The following is a 14838-nucleotide window of genomic DNA, read 5'->3' as shown; positions in this document are numbered from 1 at the left end:
TCTGCCTCACCATGCAGATGAATATAAATCATGTTCACCTCAATACCCCTTTAGCAAGTGCCTGTTAAGAGCAGGCATATTGAACCCAACATCAAGAAGTTGGGTTTTCTCTATTTCAAAAATAGTTTGGCTTTAAACACAGCTTCTGAAGAAGTCAGGAGCATTTAGGTGGCACAAATGCTTTCAGCAGTGCTTAAACATAAACAGAACTCCAGCTGCACTTGAGAAGCATTTCTCTTGCAGTCATATACATTATACATATGTATATACACATCTGTACAGATATTTTGTAGCTTTCTAGCTCTAGGCTCTCAAACAGCCCATGATATTCAAGACGTAGTTAGCCAAAGAACCAAAATGCTCACCTCCTCCCAACAAGCTTACTCCATATTTACCAGAACTTTTCCTCCTTCTGGGGATAGATAACACAGACACTCAATACCTGCCTGATAAAAGAGTTCCTGGGGTCTTTCAGGGCAGCTTCATATTCTTTCTACCAATCTGAAAGGCCCTGCTGGTCATAATCCTATATTTCTATAGGGCAAAAATCATATTGGAGAGTTATTTGCTCAGGAAATCCACAACAGGCAGATGTAAGCTAACCTAGACCTTCAGACCCAGTGAAAGCAGGAGATAGCGGCACAGAGCTTGCTGCAGGATAATGGCACAGGTTCACACTTCAGAGAAGATTAGTCAGGGCTTAAGATCTACTTAGCTTTAGGAAGAGGCTGGATTAGAGAGTGTATGAACAGCAGTGACCTGGCTAGCTCCTTAAGCAGAGTTTGACACCTTGCTGAAGCACTCCCACTGAATGCAGAAGCTGCAGGTACCTGGCTGCAGAGCAGACTGTTCCTCAAGCTGCACCGAGCTACATTTATCCTCCCATCTGGCTATTTTTATAGCCAGCCTGCTCTCCAGCCCCAGCCAGGCTGGAACACACTGCCCTGACCAAGCACCTCCTCTGTAGTAAGGCTGAGCTTTCCTGTGAGCAGCTTGAAGGTGGTAACTCAGTATTTCATACCGCAGGAACTCCCTGTCCCCAGATTTCACCTGGCATCCTCAGAGCTGAAGCCCTGGAGGCAGCTGCCAAGCACCGGCCAAGCTCTCAGTGGAAAACTAATCCTTGCTTCCAATAGGAAGCACACACTGAGGGCAAAAGACAGTGCCAGCTACTTCCCCTGCACTCGATAACAACAAATCCCAGGAGAGGCAGTTCCTCCAGCCGCAAAGGCAGCGCAACTGCAGGCAGCCAGGGAGCTTTATCTTCAGCATGGAAAATAATAACTTTTCTTTTAACACCTGGGAGGCTGGAAAAAAACACACAAAGAACTGCTAGGCTGAAAACAGGCCAAAACTGGACATCTCCAGGAGCTACCCGCAAGAATAAGAACCATCTACCTCAGTGGGGAAGTCAGGAAGCTGAGGGACAATAAATATAAATTGGTCACCAGCTGAGGCAGTCTCAGACTCAGTTGGATCTTTCTGAGCCAGGCTGCTTGCCTGCTCCATACAATTAGCACTTGCAGTAGTTATTAAACCATTAACCCCTCTGAATTCTGGAGATTTCTTTGAGATCAGCTCTTGGGGGGGCCCAACAAAAGCCAGCTCAGAAGGAGCCCCAGCCTGTTATGGTCACTCCAGCAGGGCAGGCTTGCAGGGGACCAGCACAGAGCAGAGCAGATGTCTCTCCTTCAATAGCTGCTCCTTGCATGGACCAGTGGTGTGTGGAGACATGCTGCAAAGGATTAAGCTCCCCCTCTGTCCCAGCTGCGTGCAGTTACCCCCTCCGAGAGCTTTTTAACAGCTTCACCCAGCCAGCTTACTTAGAGATAATAACCCCCTTCCCGCCTCCCCCCAAAAGAAAATTAAAACAAATTAGCTGTTATTTTCTGTCTTTGACACGTTATGGCTATGTTTCTACTCAAATTGTAGAAACAGTATGGAAAAAAACAATTACCAAGTTTTAAACTCTCTTGAATTAATAACTCTGCTCTAACAATCCCTCTGACACAGGGAGGACACTCTGCATGCATCATAAAGCAGAGAGCAGGAGACGAACAGGTCAGCCCCAGCCAAATCTGCCTTGCCTTTGAAAAGAGCTTCTCACACCTCCAAGCACAAGCGTGGTGCCAGCCCGGGCTGCCCGAACAGTCCTGGGTGTGCTCAGCTCCGAAATTCACTGACAATTCGTAAGGCAACCGGACAAAAAAGCCGCAAATCTTTTAATGTGAAGATTTAGCCAAAACATACAAGTCAAACAACTGCCAGCCGTGAAGTGCTCTGTTAGAGGGTGCTAATGTATGCCATCCAAGCCTCATTACTTGCGCTGAATACAAAAGGCAGCAGATAATACACTGCAGAGCTCCAACTCCTACTTTTGTGCACAAGCCGAGAAAAATGCCATCCTGTCATCTCACTTTATGTCCTTGCCGAGTGAACTGGGGAGCTGATGCCCTTCCAGCACACACTTCAGGTAAACAGACCTCGACCAGTTCGACCACCTCCAACAGCTCAGAGAAATCCCAGCAGTGGCACAACTCTACGCCAGCCATCAACACAAAGTCAGGTGAGAAAAATTACGTCGAGACAAGCACACACCAGAGGGGCACATCCTCGCCTACCCTTGAGGATACATCCTTAAAGGCAAACAAATGAGATTTTAATATTCTGTATGGCCAGCTTCCCACCAGTCCCAGTGAGGCACCTTAATACATAATACATCACCTCCACTTCCAGCCTCAGCATTCCAGCTGGAGTTCTTTGAGGAGCCAGAAACATGACATGTTTTAGGCATTATCCCCCCAACCACCAAGCGATCAATCGCTTTGTTCGGAATGGCACACGGACCACCTATGGAAATCCCTACTCGCATTTGCCAGTAAAAGCTGCATAGTTCTCCGTGGCTTCTGACCCGTGCCAGGTCCCCGGCACCACAAAAGTCTAAGGTCTGCCGAATTCCTGAGGGATTAAGACAGGGAAGAGGGGGTGTTGAAGAATGAGGCCAAAGGGTGCAGCAGTTTCCAAGCAGCAGAAGGACAGAAACGCCGCTCCCCAGCACGGGGACAGCACTCGGATTCCAACCAGCAAGAAACGCTCCACAATTTCAGCGCCTCACCTAACGCTGACAGAAACACCGCACAGGAGAGCTGGAGGACCGCGAGTCTCTGCAGGTGAAGGTTTAAGAGCAGATTAAATGCACCTTGCCGGGCCCTTCGGCTTGGGCAGAACCTGCGCGGGGTCCAGAGAAGGGAATTAGGGCTGGCTCAGGGCTTGATGACACCCAGCACGCCTGGGCACAGCTCCATCTCCCCGTCCTCCTTAGTCATATTTCCAGGTGACTTTACACGCCAGAACTGCATTCTTTCCCCACCGGGCAGGGGATCAAGTGCGAGCAACCCCCCGGGAATTCCTCCTGCCCAGGCCCGCAGCAGGACACAGGGACAGTGGCGGTCACCCCCGAACCACCGCCGCGACAAACACACACCCACCCCCAAAGACTTCTCGGGGGAGCCCACCAGGACCCCCACCCCGGCAGCCCCCGCTGCCCCTTCCCCATCCCCCGGGGCTGCAGGGACCAGCCGCTCGCCGGGAACAAAGAGCCGCGCCGAGGATGCGCTGCCCCGCGGGCAGCCGAGCATCGTCGGAAAAAGCCGCAAATCAATTAAAAAAAAAAAAAAAAAAAAAGGCAAGCGCATAACCCCGGGGCAAACGCGGCACGGGGGTGCGATGCCGGCTGTGTGCGTGTGTGTCCCGGCCTCACCTGGCTGCCGCCGCCCGGTGCCTCGGCGCCGCGCTCCCCCAGCCCCGCGGCCGCACGGGCGGAGCGGAGCGGGCCGCCCACCGGCGGGCGGTGTCGGGGGCCGGCCCGCTCCGCCCGACCGCCGGCCCCCGCCTGCCTCCGGTGGGCTTCGTGCTCCCCGACACCCGCAGCCCCCGGGAGGGGCCGCCCGCAGCCGCGTTTGGCGTTTGCTGCTTCTCCAAAGGGAAGTTTGAGCATCCAAGCGCTGGGTCCCCGCGCCCAACTCTGCCTCAGTGCCTGACCCGAGGAGATGCCGCTCTTTGCTTACAAAAAAGCAAGGCCTAAGGCACCCTTTAGTAGTTTTCCATCTATTACAGGTTGTCCTCCAGTGTTTTCAGCTGCAGAGGTCACCTTCGCCTAATACACCCTCTGCGAAGGGGAACAACTTCTTCAATAACAACATCCGAATTAGAAGAGCTTTATTCAATTTCCCTTTTTTGATGCTTTGTTTCAAGCACCTATTAGGCCAGTACAGAGAAGGGCAAACAGCTTTACTTGTGCTTTCCTCCTCCCACCTGTTTTTTTCCAATAAAACCCCCATAACTAACAAGAGAAGAAAACCTTTAGACCATCAAGTCCTGGCTCACACATCAAATCACTTTGCCAAAGAGCAGCTCAGAAGCCCATACCTTGACTTGAAATCCCAAAGACAAGAGTGGTTCAGCCTCCTCTTGCTCCCCTAACCCCAGTTCCAGGGGCAGCACAGGCTCCCTACTGCACACAGAGGGTTTTATACCTCCTCTCAGGCAGGGCTGCAGCAGGTGCAAGGAGTTTGAGCTGGGCAGGGACAGGTGAGGAGAGACCAAAAATAATGATCTCTCACAGGCGGCAATGACTGGGGTCGGGGGATTTTGGGGGGTGGAATTGCTAGGAAGGAGTAGAAGAAAGGTGTAGGAGAGGTGAGTTGAAATCTTGACTTCCTAATGAACATGCTCTACCACACAAAGCTAATCAGGGAATCTTCCAGTTATGATAGCAAACTGCAAAATAAACTTTTTTTTTTTTTCACACAGAGGGAGATGTAACCTGCTGACAGGAGTCACTCAGCTCTTTAAATAAACAACAGAACTGGTGGAAGAAAATGAGATATTCCTTATCAACAAATTGGTCATTATTTTTTCTGTTCACTGTGCTACTGGTAATAACATTTATATTAGTGTCTCTAAACACACCCCAAAGTTTTACCTGTTTAATTTTAGAGAAACAGCGTATTTTCTACTGGATTCCAACCAAACTGGATCCAACCCAATTCATTTGGTTGTAGCACTGTGCATCCAATATTAAAACTTTCAAAAGACAGATTTGTTGCAAGTTAGGGCAGTTTTTTTTCATGAAAATATTGCTAACCCCTGCATGCGTTGAAAATAGTCTGTTAAAGTGCCTGTGTCAGCAATAAAGACAGCCAGTGACAAAAGGCATCAGAAAGTACTTCAGAGTTAGGCTTGGGGGAGGAAATTGTCACTTAAAACCATGGGGAAAGTCCCTTTTGGCTTTGCCTCTCTGAACTGTAAAATCCAGGGAAATTATTCATTAATCAATATTTCTAGTGCTGTGGCATCTTAATAAATAAAATACAAATATGTGAAAAGAAAGGATGTTTCCTCTCTCCTCTAGGGGAGATGGGGTGGGAGGGAAGGAAGCGGTAAGAGCTGCATTTTTGATGTGTTTTAAACACCATTAACTCCCGGATTAGGGACTCAAAACTTTTCACAGGTTCAACTTCTGTCCTGGCCAATTCATTTTGACCAAGGGCTCTGGCTGAGAAGAGGAGGTGGCTCAGCCATGCAGGAGGTGCATTATCCTCCCAAGTTAATGGGGCAGCCAGATTTTCCAGGAGATCAAAATCAATTCTCAAGAGCAGCACTGCACCTCGTGGTGGCTCTGGGATTGATTCCCAAACTGTTCAGTCATTTTTTTGTGGGGAAAGGGGCAGGAAAACAGGGACCACTCCAGCAGAAATCAGAGGCCTCAGGGATGAGTCCAGGGGCTGGGCTTCAGCAGCTGCACAGTTCCCCCTAAGAGCTGGCCTGGGATTCAGAACAAGGGATCTTCCAGTGGAAGGTGTCCCTGCCCGTGGCAGGGGGTTGGAAGAAGATGATTTTTTAGGTTCCTTCCAACACAAACCACTCTGTAATTCTATGACTGTTTTCAGTCCCATTTCTATCTAACCTTTACAATTAATGGGAAAGTTACTTAAAATGTAAAGCATGTGTAAGGGATGATTTAGTGTTCTCCAAGGATGCAGAGCACTTAATAGACTGGAGAGGTTTTCACTTCCCCCTTGCCATCGACTCTCAACCCAGACTGGCACTGTGTCCTCTCAAGGTTAAATATTTCACTTCTAAGCACTGGAACCAAAATAGCTGGTTATCTGTGTTTTTTTTTCCCTGCCTAAAATTGCACATTCCCTGTACGCTGCAAGTTTCTCTTCCCCGCATAACCTGCCAAAATCAGAGGCTTCTGCGTTATCAACAAAAATATCTGCAGACTGAAAGAAAAGGCATGATGAAAGAGGCAGAAATCAGAAATCATCAGAGAGCACTCTTTTGTTATTCCTTTCTGTGGTTTATTAGTTGGAAATACTGTTTTTTAACTGAGATCAGTATGCCATGGAGCATACCTGTAACCAAGCAAAACAGGCCCCACTTCCACAGCAAGTTAAGAAACATCCATTCCTCTCCCCTCTCACCCTTGCTCTGGGTTGAGACATTTCAGTACAATCTTCTATTGGTCTTGTCCTTCGGAACTTCTCACCTGAGGTGAAGTCAGAGACTAAATTTGGATGTAAGCAGGCTTATTCTTCCATGCAGGTAGCGTAGCTGGGAAAGAGTGGGACTCATGTCCCATTCCCAGCTCTGCCTTTTTAGAGGATTTTCAAACCGAATTTCACTGCTCTCAGCCTCCACTTCTTCTGTAAAATAACAATACCTAATTTTTGTAAGAGCCTCTTGTAAAATCTGTGTATTATTATAGCAGCTGGCTCTGTTGTACAAAGTAATGATACATCAGACTTCTTTCACAGGTAATATTCCTGTCACTGCCTTATTGCAGAACCCAAAAAGTACCAACAGCATGTCCTAATTAAGAGACTAGGTCACATAAAAATTTATATGAAGATATATTTTGCCTATATAAAATCAACTAAAAAATCATTTTCCTGACAGCAGAATTCTGCACCTTATGCTGCTACTCCTGGCACCTGTGAGGAGATGTATCAGCTCTCCTAAGTATGTCAGGACATGCCACAGAAGGTAAAGGCAATTTTAAAATAGTTGCCGTTAATTTTGCTGCTGAATGACTTTCCCAAATTGAATATTGGGGACACCCAGCACACAATTCAGTGCACATCTCCATCACAAGACTCACCTTTACACCATCTGTTTCAAGGGGGCCCTCTCTTCCTACTAAACAGCAGTCACTGGAATGGAGTAGCCATGAGTAATTCAGGGAGAGTGAGAACAGCATCCCCTGCCACAGAGAGGGAAGTTTGTTTTAAACAACTCCACTTTGAAAAAGTTTGTGACCAATGAATTATTTTGAATGTAACCGTGTTATGGATGAACAGATTTCTTCTTCCTCCAACTGCAAACGTGATAATTGTCAACTGCAATTGAAACTCAATCAGGAGAATCTACTTGGATTCCTTTATTCCATGTATCTCACTGCTGGCACTAACAGGAAAGCTGGGCAAGGCCAGGTGGTGCCAGTGCAGCCCCATGGCTGGCTGGGATTTACAGTAATCAGTCCTACAAGGAGGCACGGGATCCAGCTTCTGCTTCCCAGCCCTCGTGTTCCTGAAGTGCTCACAGAGCAGGAAAGCCATAAGAACTTATTTTTGTCACCAAAGTCAGCAGATGTGACTTGGAGAGCACACAGAGCCCAGATCTGCTGAATAGGAAATGCCATTTTTACACACTCACTCTTCAGAGTAGAACCAGGCTTCTGCTGACTGGCCCAAGGTCGCTGGAATCCGTTGCAGTTGCTCTGGGAATAGAGCCCAGGAGGACCAGGGCTCACATCCATAACGGAATCACGGCACAGCCCTTCACATCCTTCAACAAAATCCATGCAGTTAATGCCAAGGTAACTCCACATATCACAACTTCCCCAGAGATAAAGTGCTGAGGAAGCCCTCCACGTGCATATTGGAGTCTCAGCTAAAACATGAACCATCTGTCAGTTCCCTTGGATATTTCCCCCCATCCTACAAATTCCACTACGAAATTAGGCTGACAATAAAAAAAAAACCACTGGATCCATCACTCCAGGCTGACCCTAAGCCCTGCTCTGACATTTAACCCTCAGCTTCACAGATTCACAGAAACAGAGAATCAAATACAGATCTCCAAGATCACGGAGTCCAGCCTCCATCATCTGAAATATGGTTGCTCACACACATAAATAAATACGGTTGTTCACACAGATAATGCCCAAAGTGACTTTAGAAACTGCAGCTTTCTTTTGCTTTTCAAAACTTGAGGTTAAACTAAACCCCCAAATCCACAGGTTTTAAAGAAGTGCAGTGTCAGTACTGCCAGTCCCTCCCTCCCTGTACAGCCCATTCTAAAATAGCCAAGAGGGGCTGAAAGCTCCCACCACAGAGACTTTTGGCGTCTTTACCATGGATAACACATGGAATTGGGATGCCTGTGTGGGAGGAGCCCTGTTTTTTAGAATGAAACAGCCATGCTCCAGACACCACCAGTGTTTTCATTTTTCTCCTTGAGGATGGTTAAGAGCAGAGAAATACACATTTTTGTTTTGGAAACATTAAAATTAATTAAGCCAAAATCCTACAGCAGGAACCAAATCTAGCTGTTACCAGAACCCCAAAGCAGGGGGGTTTCATCCTTTTTCTCCTTTCAGAGAGCTGATATGTTGATCCCCTTGAATCCATGAGATGGAAAGGGGTGAGGAAGCACTCTGTGATCTCCAGAAGGTCTAAAGCCAGCCCTAAGTATGCCATTCCCTGATTTTGTGAGGAAGGGATGGGTCCGTGCCTCAGTTAGCCTGTAGAGACACGGGAGACCTAAAAGCAAGTACACAGACTAAGCCAGCCAACTCAGGGACACAAAAGAGTGCTTATTTTATGACCAATTAAAAATAATAATAATGCTCTGCTGCTGAAATCTGCCTGGGTGCAGCTGAAATCCGAGTCCCTGCAGGGGTGCAGGCAGGCATTTTGGCTTTCAGGGGGCAGAGCATTCGCTGGGCGTGCTGCTCCGTGCCGGAGCCGCGCAGCGTTTGTGCTGCAGGACACATTCCTTTATGTTCGCAATGTTCGCAAGTGCTCCGCGGGGATTAATTCAGCTGAGAGCTGCCTGTTTCGAGGCGAGGACAGGAAAGTGGTTTTCTTTATGAGAAATATTCCCTTTTAATAACCCTCCGGGCGGGTGGTGCAGCTGCCACCTCGAGGCGGCAGCGCGGAGGAGAGCGCAGCGCTGCGCTGTGACAATGCGGTGTCCTCAGGACATCCGAAAGGGGCTTTCTTCTGCCAGCCAGCGGCCTGAATAGCAGCAGAATCCCGAAAAAGGGGAGAGAAAAAGGACTGCGTTAGGCAAAAGGAACTGCCCTATAAATTTTGTGCTGTTGGAGCGAGTCTAGAGGAGGCCACTGAGATGAGCAGAGGGATGGAGCAGCTCTGCTGTGAGGAAGGGCTGAGATAATTGGGATTGCTCGGCCAGAAAAGAAAGGAGAAGGCTTTGGGGTGACCTAATTGTGGCCTTCCACTGCTTCAAGGTGGCTGAGAGAAAGTCGGAGAGGGACTTTTTACCAGGGTATGGAGTGATGGGACAAGGAGGAATGGCTTCAGTCTGAAAGAGAGTAGGTTTAGGTTGGTTATTAGGAAGAAATTCCTGGCCACGGGGGTGGTAAGGCCCTGGCACAGGTTAACCAGAGGAGCTGTGGCTGCCCCTGCATCCCTGGCAGTGCTCCAAGCCAGGCTGGATGGAGCTTGGAGCAACCTGGGATAGTGGAAGGCGTCCCTGCCCATGGCAGGGAGTGGAACTAAATGAGTTTTAAACTCCCTTCCAACCCAGACCAGTCTATGATTTTATGATATAAGAGTTTTCACTGATTTCAATGGGCTACTATTAATTTCTTGTATTTTTACGTCCTTATGCGACCTCTTCCTTGCCTGTCAGAGGTAGCACCGCTCTCAAGAGTTGCATGAACTGGCTGCACTCAGAGAATAATTTCTTATTATGTTACGGAAATCCTGCTTTTCACTCTGCTGGACATTCTGCTTACGAGCTGGCTTAATTGTCCCACTGTCTCCTTAGACTGTGAATAATTATCTCCATTTATATTGTTATCCTGAATGTATTTATAGCCTGATTCTTTTGGGTTAGCATCACCATCTGTTTCCTCAACAGTCACATATTCGGGGGAGAGCGAGTGCTCTTCACATTATGCAAGCAGCTTTCTTGATTAAACCAGCCCGGCGTGGATGGATTTTGTTATGAAACCCTGGCACATCTCTAACTCTCAGGCCCCTATTATCAATAACTCTGAAAAGCCCATCCATTAAATTAAGCCACTTTTAAGCTGCAGCTCGCATTTCAGAACTCGTGTTAACGGTGATTGATTAACGTAATTTAAGAGGAGATTTCCAATGGACTATAAAGAAGGTGATGTGATTAGCAGGAAACTCTGATCATCCTAACCCAGGGATAATATGTTCAGGAGGAAGCCATGGGCTGTGGATTTCAAGTAGGGCTCCTGATTTTTGCAGAACATATCTAAGCAGTCATTTCACATAAAACATTATATTAAAAACATAAGCATAGTGCTGTAAATATGTAATCACAGCATGGAAAGATGTCATAAATGGGTGGGATATGGGGATGAAAACAGATCATGCAAACATCACGCTTAGATTTTAGTCATATATTATCTATATTACCCCAATTTTTAGACCTAAAGTATTTCAAGAGCAACAACATTCAGTATAGCATATTATGTCTTTGTAGGACCCCTATCACAGAGATACTCAGGAGGGTTTTACAGAATTTGAGAGGAAGAATATTCACACTCCAGTGAAAGCATTCTCACCAGGCAGCAACTGCACACCTTCCCTGTGCTGTCCTTGAACAGCGAGGGCAGACAGCATTCCAGGTAGTAACTTATCCCAGAATCATGGAATACCAGGTTGGAAAGGATCTCAAGGATTATCTGACACAACTTTTCTTGGCAAAATCACGCTTGAAATAAGATGGTCCAGCACCCCATGCAGCTGAATCTTAAAGTGTCCAATGCTGAGGGGTCCAACACTTCCCTGTGGAGATTATTCCAATGGCTGATTGTTCTCATGGTGAAAAATTTACCTTGTGTCTGAACAGAAACTCTCCAAGTGCACTTGGGAAATTTTGGGATTGTTTCCCTGACAGAAAAACCAAATACAGGAAAGTTTCTTGAATATAATTCCCATCTCAGTTGGGTGTAATTACCACTGTGTGCATGTTCTTGGTGCACTGGGGAATTGCTCAAACATGGCAGAGTTAAGGTTCTGTTGTGGAAATGACATTTGAACATATTTTCATGCCTCGTTGTTTGCATATCCTTTAAAGTTCAGCTGCATTTCCATGTTCTGGAAGGCCATAAAATACTAACCATAAAAAATAATTTAAAAAGCCATTAAAAACATAAAACCACACGAAATCATAAGGCAAGTTGAAGTCGGTGTCACAATGTTTAATCACTGCAGGGTTTTGTTTGCTTATTTTTTCATGTGTCAGCATCCTCCACTGCTGCCTTGGCAATGATCCCTCCTCCTCCAGAATTCACTGGGTGTGTGCTGGTCCCATCAGTGTTTCTGTGTCTCATGTCACCACTACAGCCTTGTCCTTGCTCCTCAGTTTTCCTCTCCTAGGAGAGGATGGAAAGTTGCTGATGGGTTGTTTAAGAGTGCCCAGGCTCGTATGGAGCTGTGGGATGGTGCCTGAAGGAGGGATAGCAGGGATTTCTGAGAGGTTGTGATTTATTATGATCTCCTTGCTTTGAGAGAAGTCTCCCCTGAGTTTGTCACTGCAAAGTTCCCCTTCTTCACACCCTCTCTGCATTCCCTCTGCATTGCCTGCATTCCCCGTGTGTCCTCCAAGAGCTCTTCCAGGATGCCCCAGCTGCTTCAGCCCCCCAGTCTGCACTTCTGCTCCACGCACACCGGGACTCTTCTCTTCTCTTCTCTTCTCTTCTCAGTGCTGCCTCTTGACCTGCTTTGTCACCTTGGTGACTTTAGGGTGACCAGAAGGGGGGAACACGACAAGGCTGTGACAGGAGCAGCAAAGAAAGCATTTGTGCAGAGCTGCTAGCCCATGGGCTAGTGAGGGGGCTGGCCCAGGCGACACAGCAGATGGTGGTGGTGACAGCTTTCAGCGTCTCACATCACTCCCACTCATCACCCGACTCCCACACCTCCACCTTCAGGGACTGCAAATAGGAAGGAAGTGTGGGTGTGGGACACGGCGAAAAGCACAGCTCCACAAGCTGCTGCAGCAGCTCACAGGTCAGGGGGGTTGGGTGCAGTGACAACAGAGCACAGCAGTGTCACCTCAGCCTTCCCTGAAATCCTCTGCCTTCATTAGCACCCTTGTCCTCCTCTGCACAAACCCTCAGGCTCTCAGCCTGGCCTGGCTGGCAATGGGCAAATGTCTAGACCCAACTCCCCAGTTAATTGCTTTTTCAATCTTATTTTGCTTCTGTGAAGAAGAAATGGGTCTCGTGCACTTGGCTGAAATAAATACCCAGGGCTCATGTTTTTGGGGTGTGAGCAGGGCCACAGTCACACTCCTGGACATCACAACTGCCTGAAGAGCAGCAGGTTTTACAGGTGTGCTTACTGTGGGGAAGGGGAGTATAAAAATGCGTATTTTATGATTGGCTTTTCACAAATATTAAAATGAATATTATATGTGCTATGTTAGAAAGTTATGCTGTATTAATTTTATGAAGTAGTGTTTTAAATATAGTTTTAGGTTATAACATAATGTTAAAATAGAAACTATGCTATGTAGGAGACTTTTTTTAAAGAAAGGATTCGCACCGAGATAGCAGCCACAGGGCACCTAAGTCTTTCAGAGAAAGAGAATTTATTGCTCCATTATCAGAAGAAACTAACTTCTTCCCACCTCGCTCAGCCCTGAAGACCCCGTTAGGATTCAGAGGAAGAAGCTGACACTGACCAGACAGAATCCTTTGTTAGAATGGAATTTATGCATCATGTATGAGATGGATGAATATGCAACAGGCTGTTGTTTTTAAGGGTTGATCCTCTGTTAACGGGTGTCCTTGTTCGGGCTTGTTTTGTTCAGAAAGAGGTACCCACACTGTCCATAACTCTTTGGTTTTTTTGTCTCATATTGTCCTTATCCAATTGTCCAATTTTTTATTACTCTAATTGTATTGCTATTTTTATAACCATTTTATTACTATTAAACTTTTAAAATTTTAAAAACAAATGATTGGAGTTTTTCACAGGGAGGATTCACAGGCAGGGGAAAGAAGATGGTTGTTGGGAGTGGGGCAAATGCTGCGTTTGGAATCTTCCACAAGTAATCCCAAATTTGCATTACACTGACCAAGACCTGTTAGAAATTCCCTTTTCCCAGCCAGGGGATCCAGTCAGGGGGAGACACATACCACAAACAATATTCATCAGAACACCTTTTATTGATTAGGTTCTTTCTGCTAAGCACAGCTGATCTTCTGCCTCTCTGATCACCATTCTCAGGCCACCCAGTCTTGAAAGTATGGATTCCTAGAAGGTCCTGAGCTGAAAGGGATCCACAAGGATCACTGTGTCCAACCCCTGGCCCTGCACGGGTTGTTACCACCATGGGTTATAATTTCTATCCTCACAGTATTTTGAGTTCTGTGAAAAACGCCAATCACTTGTTTTTAAAATTTTTAAAGTTTAATAGTAATAAAATTCTTATAAAAATAGCAATACAATTACTTGTTTTTAAAATTTTTAAAAGTTTAATAGTAATAAAATGGTTATAAAAATAGCAATATAATTAGAGTAATAAAAATTTGCACAATTAGGATTAGGACAATACGAGACAATAAAAGAATTACAGACAGTCCAGGTTCCTCTTTCTGGGCAAAAATAAGCCCAAAAAAGGACACACATTAACAGATGATTAACCCTTAAAAAACGATCACCTGTTGCATATTCACCCATCTCATACATGATTCATAAATTCCATTCCATAAATTCCATCCAAAAAAAGGATTCTGTCTGGTCAGTGTCAATTTCTTCCTCTGAATCCTAACGGGGTCTTCAGGGCTGAGTGAGGCAGGAAGAAGTTAGTTTCTTCTGATAATGAAGCAATAAATTCTTTTTCTTTGAAAGATTTAGGTGTCCTGTGGCTGCTATCTGGTCCTTTCTTTAAAAAAAGTCTCCTACATAGCACAGTTTCTATTTTAACATTATGTTATAACCTAAAATTATGTTTAACACACTACTTAAGATAATTAATACAGCATAACTTTCTAGCATAACACATATCATATTCATTTTAATATTTGCTAAAAGCCAGTCATAAAATACACATTTTTCACAGCTCCCATCTTCACTCCCAACCTCCACACTCCTGGAGCAGTGGAGTGATGTGGCTTTTTTCGTCCCTGAGTTGTTTTATTTCTGCTCAAGAGGAAGGATGCTGTACCCTGAGGGTATCGTGCATTTAACCTCATAGAAGTGGCTTTTTCCATTAAATGTGGCTGTTTCTGAGTCAGCAATGGCAGCAGGACCAGGGCAGTGCCCGTCCCTCTGTGCTGCCATTGCTGAGGGACCTCCTGTCCTGGGGTGTAGCCGTGATATTTTATGAAAAATCCTTTGCTAGGATTTTCTCCTATTCTAGCTGAGAAACCTCAGGAAAGAAATGTAAACAATAAGTATCTGATGGCTGTGGAACGTGGTCTGGAGATGGTTTGCCAGCAGGTGCATCTGTGACTGATGCATGTTAGTTGTTTCGAATTAATGGCCAATCCCAGTCAGCTGGCTGGACTCTCTGAGAGTCAGGAGTTTTTGTTATTCC

At 46.2% G+C, this 14838-nt stretch overlaps 1 protein-coding gene across 1 annotated transcript in view; it reads right to left on the bottom strand.

Moving 5' to 3' along the window:
- The window catches only part of ARMH4 (armadillo like helical domain containing 4), a 102176-nt gene that overhangs the window by 50734 nt on the left and 36604 nt on the right, over positions 1-14838 (bottom strand). The window lies entirely within an intron of this gene.

This window comes from Onychostruthus taczanowskii, unplaced genomic scaffold, assembly GCF_017590055.1.
Source record: "Onychostruthus taczanowskii isolate IOZ18803 unplaced genomic scaffold, ASM1759005v1 scaffold103, whole genome shotgun sequence".
Taxonomy (NCBI): Eukaryota; Metazoa; Chordata; class Aves; order Passeriformes; family Passeridae; genus Onychostruthus; species Onychostruthus taczanowskii.
The sequence above is the reverse complement of the archived record's forward strand: the minus strand, read 5'-3'. Positions and strand labels throughout refer to the sequence as shown.